Source organism: Hetaerina americana, unplaced genomic scaffold (assembly GCF_022747635.1).
Source record: "Hetaerina americana unplaced genomic scaffold, ioHetAmer1.1.p SCAF_11, whole genome shotgun sequence".
NCBI lineage: Eukaryota > Metazoa > Arthropoda > Insecta > Odonata > Calopterygidae > Hetaerina > Hetaerina americana.
In genome coordinates, this window is record NW_027286181.1 from 22,557,232 (window position 1) to 22,575,463 (window position 18,232).

The window sequence follows — 18,232 nt, forward strand, 5'->3', positions numbered from 1 at the left end:
CTGCTAACAACAAAAATTCTTAAAGTGAGAATAGTTCACATGTTTTCGGAAGCCGAGGGTGGAGGGATATCATCTCCTTTATATTTAAATATTTGAGCCATGTTACGTATATCTCATTGAGACATAATTGGGATGAGTATTCCTTTTGTACAATAATGTAGCTATTCAATTGTGTTGAGCAAAAGAGGAATCCGAGATAAGTGTTGGAGTAAATTTTGAGGTCAACTAGAGAAGTATTCTGAATAATGAATTCGTCATCACAAAGTGCATCTTAAATATGCAAATTAATTTGCAATGAGTAGCATAACCAAGAGAAATTTAGCATGCAGTCGACAGATCATATCAATCTATGAATCAAAGGAAAAACATAGAAAATAACAAAAATCGCAGTAGAGAATTTTTATGTACCAAAATCACGAGAAAGAACGAATGAGTACAGTAGAAAAGGTTATTTAAATATGCAAGATCTAGATTGGGGAAAAAATGCACCACATCTGCGGATGTTCATTAAATCAATACAAGTTCCTTTTCCTTTTTATGTGCACTCTTACAATGCATTAGATATCCCTCCAGTTTTCAATCACGCACCGTGATATCCAGTCATTCCAAGTGAATTGTGTTCACATGGAATACAAGGGGATAACATCATAATGATTTGCTGTGTCTCTGTGTTGCTGCCTACTTCTTTTACTGTGATTCACTCAACTGCTCCTCTTTCAACCTCATTTCTGAGCTCGGGGTAATCGATTTGATAGAATTCAATTGTGATGAAAAGAGAGGGACAAATCCGTTTGTCTTTCCAAAGCTTTTCCGTCCATCAGCTTATCATCAACCTATGGATGCAATGCGAATTATGCTCTCCTTCCTAGTTATACTAGGATACACACACATATATATATGTAACTATAAGCACAGTAATCAACCCGAAGGTCGATTTGGTAGGTGATGTTAGAGTTCACCCAGTACTAAGCCTGACGGCATGTGAAGTTCACACACCAGGGTAGGGGGGCCAGTTCCATTCCCTGTGCCGGTCATGGTTTCTCAGGAAGATCTGGTACCCGAAAAATTACAGAGCTTGAGTGGAGCCGCAGGTGTCCAGAGTACCTTGCCCGGGAATGGCACCCGGACCCCCTCTTCTCCCTGGACTACCGCGACCCACACATATATATATATATATATATATATATATATATATATATATATACATGTATATAGATATATATATATATAATATGTATATTATATATATCCCCTCCAACCCCCTTGTTCATTTCCTATTGGTCCCTTACCTCTCCTTCCCTCACCCCTCCCCCGCATATGTCCTCTCCGCTCTTCCCCGAGAACGCGATTCTGATGACGACAGTCAAGCCGTCGAAACGTCAAAACTACACATGTGAGTGTTTTCTTTCTTTGTGTTTCAATGTTTTAAATATCTACACCTGTGTTTATATATATGCGTGTATTCGTGTGTGCGTGTGTGTTTTCCGAAAACGAACGCCCTTCATCGTTGGCACGAATAAAAGGTTTTTATTTAGAGTATCGGTAATAATTATTTTTCTGATGTGTACATGTAGTGCTGATATCAGACCCTCGGTTAATCGAGCTCATGATTTCAGATCACATCGGCACCAATAAGATGATATTGCACACGATTATCACTGAAAATTTGTTGATGTGAAATATCTACGCTAAACTCATCCCGAAGGTCTTGACGGGTGAACAAGAGTAGAGTCGAGTATCTGCTTGCGAAGACTTTCTGAAACGACATCGCGACGATTCCCCAACCCCCTTAAAGTCCCGACTTGGCACCAGCAGGCGAAGTGAAATTCTCCCTCACAGGGCACACCATGGGACCCTAAGTGCCGTCTAAGAAGCTTTCACGATTACCCTTTCGAACCTATCGGAATTTTACCACCTAGGAGTCTTTGAGTTGTGAAAAACCTGCTGGTTAAAGTGTGCTGACGTTCAAGAGATTAGTAGTTTAAAAAATGTTGAGGCATTGTAGTAATATTTCAAGTAAATACATTTTTTCAAAACGCTTATTGACACTTCCGGTACAAATCATGTACATGTATAAACTATTGTTTAAAACTGAAATAAAATTCCTGATGGATTGAACATCGAAGCGTCAACCATAGGACTGAGTGTCATTTCTTTGTGCTTGTATGTTTGTATGTTTAGTCAAATTTGAACTAGAGTTTAAACTTATATTATATATATATATATATATATATATATATCTATATATGAGTGTTGTACACTGACCTAAATTCTGTCATTCACCACAAGAGTCCATTTATCCACTATGCAACACGACATCGTTGTTGACACCTATCTCGTTACTCGTTATTGAATGCAATTTCCCGTGAATTCACCTTTCGTTGCAATGAAAATATATAAATGAAGGAATGTCAACGAAAAAATGTAGGCTTTGAATGTAGGAGTATTTTTTTATTATAATATGGTCGTCCGCAGCAGGAGGGGCCGACTTGAAAAGTATTCTCGTTCCTCTCGCCCAAAATGCAATGGCTTGATACGTACGAAACTCGGGACAATTAATATCCTTGGTCCAACTCAATTTTGGAGCCACTTCCCTCACGCGCAGGGACTCCGGATTCAATTTGAGGGCGCCTTATTTAACTGTAGCATTCCTCCACCTAACTGTCGCAAAGGATTAATTGGATTCAGAACCCCGAATCTCCCTCAAGATTGAGCTTGAGAAACGTCATTTTCACAACAGTATACCATGCGAACGAGGTTTAACATTCCTTTAGTGGTTAGCGTTCCAACAGCATTTATTACGGCAGTCGCTTTGCAGGCGATTCCGTTTATTCCGATGAAATCTAGATTGAGAATTATTTGGTAGTTTTGTTCTGAGATAAACGGAGCAGAAGAATGTAAAAGATGCCTGAAATTAAATGATAGCTACTCGAGTGTAAACAACTCTGATATTCCCAATACCAGACTTTTAATTGGCAAAATGGGTAAGGATTTTTAGAAAGTCACATGTAATTGAAAATAGACTCAAATCATGCATTTTTGTGCTCCAAAGAAATGTGGGAACGATCGATACCACTACGCTTGATACTTATGAGACAAAAACTTCCGTATAAGAATTCTGGGATGAGAGCTCCAATTGCAATATTAAGCTTCGCTTAAAAAATGATGGTGAAACCATTTTTCCGTTGAAGGCATCCTTTGGAAAACATTTCAAGTTAAATGCTCGAAAGAGGACTGACATTATTCTCTTATGATTAGCTTTAATTTGTTCAAGTAGATGCAAAGATAAGTAGGTATTGGAGGCTAGAAAAAAATTTTCTTCAATAATAAATCTTTTACATCAATAATTTAAATCTTTTATTTCAGAAAATGTTCAGGCTATTAACACATCTGTCATTGCAGAATTCAAGTCTTACTAATGAGAAAAAATTGCTATGCCTTTCAAAGTGGTTTCATTAATTGCCAGTTTATTGATAAAGATTGTATAAATTTTTATGATATGAAATTTTAGGTTAAAAACACAAAACGGTAATTAAAAAAATGTTTTTCTTGTCACTTATTACTCCATTTTTGCATTTAAATGATCCTTCGTAAGTGAATCAGGAGAACATTTAGTTCCCTTTCAAATTAATACCTGGACATTTCTTCAAAAGAAAACGTTCCACCGCAATATTTGCTTCACTGATTTTTGAAGAGATGTTTGAAGTCATTTTCAGATACAAACAACTTTTTTTCCTTTGTTCAGTTTTTCTGCAGATGATTCTTTTCACAAATATGATGATCGTATTATTATTATTATCATTTTATATTCTGCTCATATATTGCTATATTTTGTGATCGTGCGACGAGTTCTAATCAAGTCAAATTTTTTTTCATTCGATCAAGAATTTCCTGCTATTGTTTCTGTTTTGAGTATGATAGCTTTTTACGAGCTTATGTGGAGTTATGGTTTATTCCCTATTGCTTTGATGTAGTTGATGAAATTCTATCTGGTAATGCTTGTCACAGACATATTGATTGGCGTCAATGTTACGGAATTCTACACCCAGAGTCCCTTCAACTCTTGGCCACGGGGATTGTATTTTGACATTATTTTTCTGTGATAGATCCGAGTCTTTTTGAATGTATATATCTATCATTAATGTTTTGTTAAATATTTCATTAGCGTATAAAACGTCCGGTGCATTACTTAAAATATTGTTATATCAGTAGGTAGTGTTCTATCCCAATATACTCTGCCTTCCGTCTTTTCAAGCATGCTCTCAGATGTGTGCATGTAGAACGGATTGAGTGTTGTAATTAGTTGATGCATGACTGCTATTCTATGGTGTATTACTTTAGCTTCTATGTTGCGTCCGTCTATGTATTCTGTTCCAGCAAACATTATGCTTCCAGCTGTTCTGTATTCTAGTTTCTCCAAATAGGTAACATTTCGGAATCCATCCATGTTACCATTATTGTTATTATTATCATTACGATTATTAATTTTAGTTTTCAACCCAAAGGTTAGTTTAATAGTGAAAGGCAGAAGTCACCTAGTACCTACCTATCGGTGAGTGAAATTCACACATTATTAGGGTAATAAGGGAGGATAGTTCCTTTCTCTGTACTATGTGCTATATTATACTTAATTTAGGTAGGTATATATGAATAAATTAATGCGAATATTTGAATGTTATCATAAAATTTTGGTCAATGACTGAGCTAATTGGTAAAATATATATTTATATGGTACATTAGCAGAGTAATTAGGAAGGCCAGTTAGTTTCCCTGCATTATGTGCTATAATGTATCGTATTCATTACAAGTACGTGTGCATGAATAAATCAATATGGACATTTTAATGTAATTATAAAATAATGATTCATGACTTAGCTAATTGTTAAAATACTCAGTTGTATAATAGGTATATCTGATTTCATTATATGAATTACCAGTTGTAAATAAATATATTATTATATTTTTAATACTATTATTATTATTTGGTAGTGTACCATATAAGGTAGGTTTTGAATGGACACAGACTGAACATTGTTACATTTGGTAGCCTCTCTTAACGTGACCTAACCTGAAATGCTTCACTCTACGAGTACAATTAACCCTACTTAATTCTGCATGCATTTTAAAACTCATTCAGCATGCCTATTCTTTTCTTCCCCCTACGTCACTCGTGCTTCTATCGCAGTCTTTAGCATTCCATTGCCAATGAAAATACTACGCAACCTTCTTTCCTGTCTTCTTTAGATTCCTCCCAGCAACATCCTCTTCACCATATACATAGTTTTTCTTCGTTTGTTTTCCTTTCTGTCCGTTAAAATCGGCCGTCCATAGCATGATGAATGTATCGCGAAATTTACGATGCTTTTTATTCAGTCTTTGAGTTGATATTTCACAAGCTTACGCATGAGACCATCGATTTTATGTTTTTACTCTTGGATGAGTTATGGTATCTGTTGGATTAAGGATATACATATACTTGTGGATTGGAGTTAAGCGGAAGATGGTGCATTAGATTCCCAATTAATAAGTCCTTGCTCAAACTTTGGCGGTAGCAGATTTTGATAGTGTTGTTCCGATCATTGCTTCAATCATTATTGAAATTTTACCTTTCAGGACAGCCTGCTCTGAGTGTCGGGAGTACCGTTTCTTTGTTTTCACGGGCAGTGGTGAGGATTAATAATTAGCCTGTCGCGTATGATTTTGCCTTAAGCATGGTTTTTAATGGATAGTAAAAGTAGTTTATTTTTTGTATGGAAATTATTTGTAATAGAATAAAATAATTTGTTTGTATTAGTAGTAGCTATTAGGGGAGGAGATTGATAGCTAAGGTTTTTTGCACCATTGGGGATAGGTGGGAAATTTAAAAGGGGTGGATAGTTCAAAGGAGGAAATTTATAGAGAAACTCGGCGTTGACATTAGCTTACTCGTTACGAAAGGTTCCAAGACGTGACACAAAACAACGTCCCAAAGTACTCTCCTTATGGCACCACGAAGTAGGGATCGGGACATGAATAAAAACTCCTGCCACCAACGGGTTTGAACTCTGGCCCTTGGGTTGGGGAGCAAGTATATTATTCACCGCACCATCCCGATTCCCTTGTTTGTTCGTCATATTGATTAATTATAAGGTGGAAATATTTGATATTGGGAGGATTCTTTGGCTCTAGTTACTTTTGGAATAAATTTTCATTGAAAAAAGAATTGACGTCATTATGAACTGAAGAAAATATCGTTGTCAATAAGAAGGCTGATCAAATTTTAGAGAGAAGTGATAAATAAGTATTAGCCACTTAAGCAGTTAGCCAAGGGGTTAAAATCATTGCTGGATGCATCGCTGATAATCAGGGCGATAATGACGTGATGAGAATCAATGCAATCAATACAAAGACTATGAGGTTTTTAATAAGGACGAAAGCAATTTAGACGTATAAAGAGGAGGGAAAAACTAGAGCAAGTGGAATTATATATATCTTGGAAGCGTTTTACGCCAGGATGGTCAAAGTAGTAGGTACATAATAAGATGAATGGCGCTAGGCAAAGACGTTTTCACAAGTAGGATGGAATTGGACAACGGAGTTGAGTTAGGGTATTGATACAGGGTTCGTCCGGAAAATAAGTGTACTGAGCTCAGGAAAAAAAATTATTACACTTTTACATATCTTAAACTAATATTCCTCAAAATAGGACCCTTGTGAGTCGATACACTTGTTCCAGCGGCGTTCCCATTCCTGGAACGCTCCCGCGAAGGCATCATCGGGAACCTCTCGAAGACTCGTCGTCGACCTCTTCTCTGCCCTCCACGAACATCTTGTGCCACCGAAAGATCATGTTTCTGGACATGGCTGACTCCCCGTAAGCCTGGTTAATCATACCGACAGTTTCGGTAGACGATTTCCCAAGCTTTACCGTAAATTTGATGGAATAACGCTGCTCCAAAAACTTCGGCATCGCGTTCCGTGACGTGGGTCGAGCGTGGAGGTTCGCGTTAACAGAGCTCCTCACTACACCACAGCTCAGAGCCGACTGCCTTTTTCAGCGTCGCTTGCCAACATACCCCCCCTCCAATCGCAGCCCGTCAGAGCGGTGCTGGGCGCGCCTGGAGCGGCGCGCCCAGCCCAGGAGTCAGTACACTTATTTTCCGGACGAACCTGTAAAAGACATGTCAAAACTTTGATATGAAGCTTGATTGTATATGGCGCGGAAAAATGGTCGTTAATGCAACATGATAGGCATATATTGGAAGCTTTTGAGATGTGATAGTGGAGTAGGATGGATAAGGTAAAATGGACTGAAGGGAAAATAAACAAAGAAGTGACGGACATGGTGAGGAGGTGAGATCCTTGTTGGGATATCTCCAAAGAAGGCAGGAAAGATGGATGCAGAACATTTTCATTGGATATGGGATTTGAAGACCTAAAAATAGGCGAAAACGTAGGGAATTCGAGGTATGGCTAGAAAAAGAATAGAAATTTTGAAAGGGATGAAAGGAGAAAGGAAGTATGCGGAATCGAAGGTTATGTTGTAGTGTGGGGTGTCAGGGTATATAGTATTTAGATGAAGTTAAGAAATGTAGTAATGAGAAGTATGTGGGCCTACAAAACCTGCTTCAAATGGTTTACTGTCAAATAATCATTTATATGTGGAAAAGAAGGGCGTTTTATGCCCCATGGGTGAAGTTTGTAAGGGCTGTTAGACACCCTAGGTCGAAAGAGATGGATGAATGGGGCGAATGAGAATGGAAGTGGGAATGGGAGCGTATGAGATTACACCACGCTAATATAACCAATGCAGTTATAAGCGGGTGAAAACCCTGGGGTTCTGTTCCCTTTTAATCATATCTTAAAAATGGTATCTTAAACCATATGGTTCATACTCATATATTACTGATGACTTACATAACATTAGTAGTCAGCAACCGGAGGGTAGTTTATTTTTTGTACATTCATTACTTGAGTAATACTTCCAACCTTTTCGGCATATTTTGCTATCTTCTTCCACTAGACGAGATTCTACTCGTAAATGATGCGTAGTGTTTCACCGCTTGGTTTTAATGCTTTCATGTTTCCACGCGTAAGGATTTACTGAAATTATTTTTTAAAATGTTTTTCATCTCCAACTGCAGACTTTTTATTGATTTATTTCCTTGATATTTTATTAAAGATAACATGTAACATGTTTGAATATCTGTCTACCACACTACCAAAATGACCTTATTACTGTTCTATTAGGCTAAATATTTACGCTGCGGTAATTATAACTATTGTTATATATATATATAAATATATATATATATGTATATATATATGTATATATATATACATATATATATATATATATATATATATATATATATATATATATATATATATTTATATATATTGAATATCTGTCTACCACACTACCAAAATGACCTTATTACTGTTCTATTAGGCTAAATATTTACGCTGCGATAATTATAACTATTGTTATATATATATATAAATATATATATATATGTATATATATATATTATATATGTTATATATATATAAATATATAAATATATATATATATATATATATATATATATATATATGTATGTATATATATATGACAGCCGTGCTGTCGAAACGTAAAATAACAAATTGTGAGTGTCCTTTCTTTGTGTCTGTATATTCTAAAATTCTACATCTGTGTTTTTATATATTTGTGTGTCGCCGATGAGCGTTCCATTTCGAAGATATTTTATATATATATATATATATATATATATATATATATATATATATATATATATATATATATATATATATATATTGTACTATATGTTTCGTTCAACTGATGTTAAATTGTGTTTTGTGATTGGTTTAATTACCTAATTCTATGCATTATGTAAATCTGTTTCACTCCATAGGTTTCAAAACCTCATGTAACATGAAACTCCAAGGGATTTTGCTCCCAGAGCAATAAAAATTGTTTATTATTATTATTAAAAGATGTAATTATTTATGTGATTCCACCTCCATTTATTTGAAATATCAATCGATATTAAAATGTATTTGTTTTGCATCTTAGTAATGTAATGGAAGGAACGGAAAACAAACAAAGTACTAGGAACGCTACGGAAATGAGAGAAGGTTGTTGGGAGAAATTTGAATGTAGGACAAGTGTATGGAGAAGTTATTGATAAGCAATGGAATGTTGAAGACTAATAGAGGGAAGAATGTTGGTAACGCGAGGTAGAAGGGAGAAAATGATAGGTATTTAGACGGAATTCAGGACGGGCTCAAAACAGTGGCAGTTCTCCGAACCTTTGTCCCATCAAAAGCCTGTCTTAACCCGTAGATTAGTGCTTTAAATCCTGATAACAATTTATGCGAGTCCAGGAATGGCATACAAGTTGACGCGGAAGTAAAATCTTATTCTGATTTATCACCTCTGAACAGAGTCCAACTTACTTACACGTTTGTCAATTAAAAACGTTTATAATATTATTTCATGATAATATCTCATGAAGCCATTGTTAGAGGCTATAGTTCTGAAACTTCTCTCACGAAATCACGAAACTTATTGCATACTTCGTGTGAAAAAAATTTAATTTTAGCAATTGTTGAGGAAGCATGAATTCATGCGAGCAAAATTAATGTTAACTTCCACATAAATTCATTTTACGTGAAACGGTCTCCCTTAGAAAGCTTCAGTGATTCTTTCTTGATATCTTGCGTCACAACAAGCACAGCTATCTTTGAAATTGCATTCCAAAAGTTCTCAGAGTGCCTTTGAGTGGCGCGTCCCTTTAACTGGGGTATATACGTACCTACCATTCACCTTTTTGGGATGAGCGAAGAAATGAAGCCTTATTTCAAGTTATCTTATCATGAAACTCTCTCCCTTTTACTCCTTTTCTACATGTTTCCCTATGCTTATATGCTTCTTATATCTCCGTCGCATTCATTAATTACTTCAAATATCCTTTTATGATTCTGAAATATCTAATGTCCCTCGTCCTGAGGGTCCCTGTGACAAAATTCACGCTTAAATTTCTCGCTTTACTCCTTTGTCTCAAGTAACTTATTCTTTTGTCGTTATTTTATCCGTCGATTCGATTCTCATCCACATACTCTGCGTCATCGAAACAATGCACCATACCTCTGTCATAATTGTGCTTTTTCGACCCACTCAACGTACATACTTTAATGAATTGATCATTCCCTCCCCTATCTTCATTATTTTTACTGGAAATTATTCCTTAATCTTTAAGTTTTTCTATGCCTAAATGTTACCATCATAAATTAAAAAATCAGATTGAAATAAATCTTAACATATAAGGGCTAAAATTATCGAACGCTGGGGCATTATCATTTGGGGATCTTAGGTATTAACCGACAATCCCTTGGTAGCATTTTCATCCGATACGACATGATATGACGTTCGGAGACAAAGCTTTGGTGAAAAAACTTCATTATCATATCACCGACAGCAAACTCAGCAGATGGACTTATCCTCGGAGATATTATCTCTCCACGTTCCATTCACATATACCTTTAAACGAACCTCTCATCCCTCACATGAACCTTAGAGATAAGAGGGGATTAAGGTGCTGTTGGATGCCCTTGATCCTCTCTTGTGGGTCTGGTCTATGGTCCCAATTTTATTCCCTATCTCTTGCTCTGATGTTTGCGCTGTCAATATATTCGGCGCGCACTTCTCAGGCCGAGTAATGAGCAACTAAATTCGTCCCCCAATCCAGTTTGGCTTCCTTAACTGTTTGATTTTGTCTCCTGGTGCTGATCGTTCACTTTCTGCGGTCCCAAAAACTTTTTCCCATTCTCAATAACTGCTATCTCCGACGATCTCTGTTTGTTGACAGAAATAGGCAAATTATTTTTGCCGTTTTAGCACATTTGCCATTTTTATCAAAAATCCCCCAGCTTTTGCTCGGGAGAACGTATTTTTTTTTTATTTCTGCGCCTTTGAACTTGAATATATTACACTCTCAAATTCACACTAAATGTCAAATAAAATTCTATTGTTTCAACTCAATGATTGAATTGATGTTAGGTTTGTGAAATATTTGTTTGCTAGTAGACATTTTTTATATATTCGATGCAGATTTTTATCGGAAATGCATTAATAAATACAGCATGTTACAATGATTTAACCATGATAAATCAGCTCTTCATAGGGAAATGTTTTGTTAAAATCATAATATTCAGGAAAAAATCCTGATTTTATTCACGCTGAGGAAGTTTTTGTCATTTAATACTGCTCATATTCTGTACGGGGCCAACATTTGATCACCATGATTTTCGTCATGATCCTGTTCCAAGAATTTTATTATAGCAAATAGCAGTACAGATTCACACTATGGCCCACACAACATGGAAAACCTTTTCTAAAGCAATACATCAGCAAGGAAGAACCTTTCCCGGAATGTTTCAAATCATTTTCGATTCCCTTGCTGCTTGCATTTATTCGTTAGCGTTATGATATCTAAAAAAAGTAACTCGTAGGAAAGTAAGATTCACGTTTGAAAAGATTTCAGAATACATAGTTAATTCAAGATATGAAGTATTTTCATTCTTAATGTGTTATAATAATAGAGGATTGGGCAGAGGAGAGGTGAAAATTCAGACCGAGAGGGGGAAGTCAAGAAAGAATTAACTCGTTGGATTCTTATCAACCCTTTCTGCAGGAATTATCACCTCTGTTTATTTTTCAATTAAATTTTTCCTAGTGAGGGAGAAATAATTGACCAAGTCCATGTAGCTAAAGAGAAAAAAAGTAGTGAGTAGGAATTCAGTGAGAAGAAGTACAATTATAATGAATCTAAATGTGATAATTAAATTAAAAACATCAAATATAATTTTACCGAAAAACTATTCAATCACATTTTTAAGGTAAATGCTTCACTTCTCGCACGAGTTATTACTGGTACGGGAACCTGATGCTTCGTTTTATTTTTGAATATACGTTGATTAAAAATCAGAGGTGCACAATCATACTAACATATCTTGAGGAGAGGAAGTAACGTAATGTACAGGCTTTGCATTCCACATAAAATATATATTAATTCTTCAATTAGTTTCACCACACTACAGTGTCTTAAAATGGTAATAGAGATAATATTTCCAGTGAAAATAATTGATGAATAAATTTATTTTTTGTGTCACGCACACTATGTGCATTGTGTTACTTTTCTGGCATCATAAATTGAATTCCAAAATGTCTTGCCTTCAACCATTTTTCCTAATCTACCTTCATGGTGAAAATGCCAAAGTGATACATCAAGAATGATGCTTATTCTAAGGAAAAGAGTTAAACGGCTTCACCATGGCTAACTTGCCGCAAAGTCTGCCTTCCATGAGGCTGACCTGGCCACTTTTATTCACCCAGTTATCTATTTCTACGTCTTATTGAAACTAAATGAAGGTCATAATCATGACCAACATTCAGAACATACTCATATACATGTATATACACTCACATATATCATATTATTTATTATAAGAGGTAATCTTAAGGTTAAGGTAGGTTTTGGATGGTAACAAAAATTAAATAATTCTCTTGTCTCTCCTAACAAAATAACCCAACTTCCTACTCTACAACAAGCTCTTCTTCATCTCCATATACTTCCTCCCTCCTTCATCACGTCCAACATCCATCCCTATCTTATTTCTGCCCCTTCCTCGTTTGTCTTACATTCTCACCTCTATCGCAGTCTTCAACATCCCACTGCCGATAAATATGCTCTTCATCCATTTTTCCAGTCTCCTTATGATTTCTCCCAATAATTCCCTCTCCTCCCCCACCATACCTAGCACTTCCTCATTTATTTTCCTGCCTGCCCATTTGACTTTCTACATCCATCTCTACACCCACATTTCAAAGCCTCCAATCTACGCTTATCACCGTGCTTCAATTACCATGTTTTTGTGCCATACATCACTACGCTCCATACCAAGGTTTAAGGAAGCCTTTTTTAAAATCCTTACTCATAGTCTCTGTCATCAAGGCTCTCTTCCTTGTGAAACATACACATATCACATAAAACTTAAATTTACTTTACATTTGCAATTGCATCTATCTATGATATTGTATGACTGGATACCTATTACACTGACTATGACTGGCTATCTATGATATGGTATGACTAATATCGTAGTATGGCTGACCATATTGTGACTTGCGGGAGAGCTAATTCAGTATTATTCTTGTAGTATAATTTTGACGAGTAAATGTTACCGACGAATTGAATAATATAGTTGGATACAATGACGCGGTTACTTCTTCAACTATTGTACCCAAGTTTTTAATTTTAATATTATTTTGCGATCCGGTCATATATAGGAGAGTATTCGTTAGTCCCTATTCATTATTAATTCTTGTATATTTTTCGATTTCTATGAAAATAATAATAGCCTCTGCGCCATCCACCATTGGCGTAGTAGTTTATTTTTCCCTTATCTACTCAAAATGACGCAACAGTGTAATATGCAAAACTTAATTAAAGATGTTAGGTTTAATTGGACGGGTTGTTCAAAAATATGACGACAGTGTTAATGAGAAGCGTAAGTTCGCTTTAATTATGCTACACTTGGAATACGCGACAATATTTGGAACCCATGGGAGTAAACTTTAATCCAAGACGTAGATAGGGTTTAGAGAAAATCCGCCAGACTTGTTAAAAATTGCTACGAGAAGAGAGCAGGTGTGATGGGTATATTGGAGGAATTAGGTTTGGAGCCCCTTGATTCAAGAAGTGGGCATGCAAGACTATTATAAAGTTACAGGACACCTGAGTTTTCTTGCGATAGTGATGGTATTACTATGACTTCATATTAAATTGATATAGCCAACCACCAGGAAAAAATTAGTGAGATTAGACACCGCCGCCAAAATGTTTAAGGACACGTTCTTCCCTCACACGGTACGCAGTAATAGGAAAATCGAACCCAAGCATTTGAATAAGTATTCATAAACTGTATTTTATGTGCATTTATGTATGATTGTGTAAGAGTTTTTTTTGTATGAGGTATTGTGTGTAAATATGTATGCACGTGTATGTATATGTTTACATACACAGTGTACGGCAACATAATTGCCTTTTTTTCAAACGCAAAACGCTTTCAAAAAAGGAAGCTATATGCATATATATATATATATATATATATGTATATATATACATATACATATATATATATATATACATATATATATATATATATGTATATATACATATATATATGTATATATACATATATATGCATATATACATATATATGCATATATATATATATATATATATATATATATATATATATATATATATATATATATATATATATATATGTATGTATGGAGAAAAAAATAATAAAAAACAATAGCCACTATTGAGATTAAAATTTCAGTTGTCCCAGCCACTTCATCATAGTAAGAGGAGTAACTGACCTCTTTATATAACGCAATACCACTGCGGGGTATTGAGTACATACATAAAATATGATTGCCTTCAAAATACTTCTCTGAATGCTATTTTTTTATATTTGTTTCGTATTTACTGGCATACTGGCTATATTTTTCCAATACACCTTTCTTCATAGGAAATATAATCCTATTAGTACTCAAGATTATTCTCCATCTTCCGGACTGCTTTTAGGAGATAAACAGAGATAACATTTAAGAAGATTGCTTGGTATACTGTATAGTATCCGCCGTCACTTTGTGGAAACGATTCATAATGAATAAGAAATACTTAGTTTTTCCACACAAACCGTGTGGTTTGTGTGGAAAAACTAAGTATTTCTTATTCATTAAGATTGCTTGGGTTTTCCACCATGTAGCTGTTGCATGATATCGATTTCAATGGCTGTCTCCACCATCACATCATGTACCGTTGATATCCTGAAACGCTGACCTTAGGGAAACCCAAGAAATCTTCTTGAGTTCCCTAAAGTCAAAAAAATCTTAAATCCTATAGATGATGGTTTAAATGTCGGAGCTCTCATTGAAAATGATTTATCATAAGAATTTTCTTTTGGTGCAAATCTATTTAATATTTGATAATAACGACCATTTAATTTTGCAATTATAATTTCTACTTTATCATTGTCATTTAGTAACCTTAATATGGTAATATGTACATATTCAATGGTATCTCATTAAATGTTACGCATAAAATATCTTTTAAGCATTTAGGTTCTGCTAAAACTTCTTTGCCTTATCAGTAGGTGCATTTTAAATTGAAGTTGAGCCTTTCAAACATATATAGCCTTTCCAATAACCACTGTTTAATATTGTTTTTACTGTCCGCATAAATGCCAGTTTATGCAAATCCTTTCTCAAATATTTAAATAATTGTGGAACAAGAGCACTTAATTGTTTAGTTTTGAACCAATACGACGAAATTGAAAGATTATTTTCTCCATTACTTAAAATATTTGCTCAGACATTGGATTTTTTTCCTATTACCGCATTTATTGACTTTTCGCATGCAGTTTCGGATGGATGGAAAATTTTATCTCCCGCGCAGATTTAAGTATCGTCTTAATGCGCTGCTGGTCAATATGAAGGGATGAGTCCCACAATCCTGACGTCATCGCTCTAGGGTAGGCTTTTTTCTCGATAAACGGAATTGGTTGCCCCGAAGACATAAAATTACAGAGGGAAAGACTTGCGTCGGAATCAATGGAGCACTAGTTTGGAAGCGGACAATTTATTTTTTTTAGATGCCCAGAAAGTTTCCCCCTCTTCTTTTTCTTCCCCCCCTTGGGAGATTCCTCCTTCTCCCAAGGGTCCCTCCTAATCCCTCAAGCCCTGAAAAGGGAACAGAAATTCGACCCTCCTCACTTCTTAAAACAGTTTGCTTGCTATACATTATGTATGGACACGCGTACTAACATCTTTACGAATGCTCTTCAATGAACTACACAAAAACTTATTTTTTGTTAATCGTGTCATGTTTTTGCTTCTGATGCAATAAATAGCGGGGAAACTACATCGAAAACCAAGTTCTGAGCACCATTTCCACCCAAATTTTTTATTAATTAAATAATTATGCATAGATACCCGTAAGATTTGGGTATGAAAACGAAGAGTAAGGCAATTATCAGGCTTTAGTACCCAAAATATACCTCAAACTGTAAACCACGAATGATAAAAATAATGATAATAAGTAATGTAGGCATGTCACAGAGTGATTCATTTTATGTTTTAAAGATTCTAACTATTTGGTGTGTCGTGTATAGTACTCTGAAGTAGGCTGAATATGAAACGTTATAACCTCTAAAGCATTTGGTATTGATTTTGGAAATAGAAATTACCCGTTGCTAAGTTTAGAGACTCATGGTGTTGGTAACCATATCTGGAATGGATGTGACCAGTGTTTTAGTGATGAAGGGTTGAAGAAATAAGCATCCCAATTGCCGTGAAGTATTGACCCATTTTTAGGAATTCCTCATCTGAAATGTGACCAGGAAGAATTTATATTTCGAAGATCAAATTTAAGTTAAAATTTTAAAATAGTTTATTGCCGAACTCAATTTAATTTGGTTTCTCAAGTTATAAGAGCCGAAAAGACATGAATTTTGTCGAGGGTAGCAGAATAATGTTGAAAAATTAGACTTAGAAAGAAATAAATAAATACGCTAATAGGATAAATATCTGTAGATTTCAGTACAAGGTTAAAGGGTTCCCATACGAATCATTTACTAATTTTCAAGTAGACATCTATAGCGACGAGAAAATCTATCTCGTAGTAGAGTAATTTGACCCACAACGTTATGACAGTAAAAATATTATCTATGTGTTTTCGTAGGACTAAAAATGCACATTACTCGTAGTTAAGTATTTTTTAGTCTAAAGATAAATTGTAAAAATAATTTATTGATGAATTAACAATGAGTAAATGACAAAACATTGTTTAATAATACCCCAACACACAAATTTAGTTTGATTTTTAATTGGGATCACTGAAATTTTCTTGCGCTAAAATAAAAATAAAGAAATGGAAAGACAGCATCACCACGGTAAACCGACTCAATATAGTATTTTGTCCCAGCCATTTCTTCTGGACACCATCGCCACTGGAATAGAACTAGGCTTACCCTGGTCCCGTCTTCCACAAAGAGACCAAAAAAAGCCATTAAATTTCATCGCATAAAATTTAATACTTATCATCCGTATATGTAACATAAAATAAAATCATCGGAAATATGCATATGATGATATGGATTAAAATTATGGCCTCAATGTAAACGATTTCATGACAGGGTTGTCGTTGGCTGGGGACAGTATGATGACTATGTTTTTTTCTTGTCTCAGCGACTTTTCGTCAGGGGAAAAATTGAAAAAGGGAATGAATCTTTATTTCCAACTGAAACGAAACCAAACCAGGTAGTCCTAGTTTACATTTGCGCCCTCACTAAGCGAAATTACTGAATACGATCTCACATCAAGATCTTTTGCACCATTAGAGCTAAGTGGGTAAGTTGATAAAGGAAGAATTTTCAGAGAAAGGGGGATGGAATGGGGGTGAGAGAAACCCTGCGTCGGCATTAGCCTACCCTAATAAGGAAAGGCACTAAGGGGTCACACAGTTTAACGTCCCATCCGACGAACACCGCACTTCACTTGAAATGATATCGCCATATAATACCAAAATATGGATCGGGATAGCCATGAAAAAAATGTATCCATCAATATTCTATATTTCTAAATAAAGAGGTCACACGTTCTTGAGATGGCCTATTGTTCAGATGCAGATTTTACTGCTCACTAATTGGCTTGCGGTACAAAAATAAATCATACTAGTATTCACTCGGTACTACTGCCATGAAACTAGAACAATTTGCAGCCGAGCGTGAATTTCAGTTTCAACATATCAACTCCAGTTTCGTTTCCTTCTTCGCGGCTCCATTTCATATAGTCTCCACATTTCGTTTTTCAAAACAAAGACCACTATCGATCTTTCACTGCTTTTCAATGCATTTCTTGTGTCTCGACTGCCGTCTCTAATTCGTATCAGCCTTAAACTACCCAATCAAATCAGTTTTTCCTAATATACGGTTTCCAGATTTTCGTTCTAATTCATCGGTATCTAACGTGAAGTGAATCTAAAAGAGATCGAAGTGGGTATCTAAGAAACTTTTAACATCTAGAGCATTTTATTCGGTTTTCAGACGATGGATGCTTTGTTTAATCCCTTGACCGAACGCACGGACTCTGGTGGGTGTTTTGCTTTCCCCGACGAAA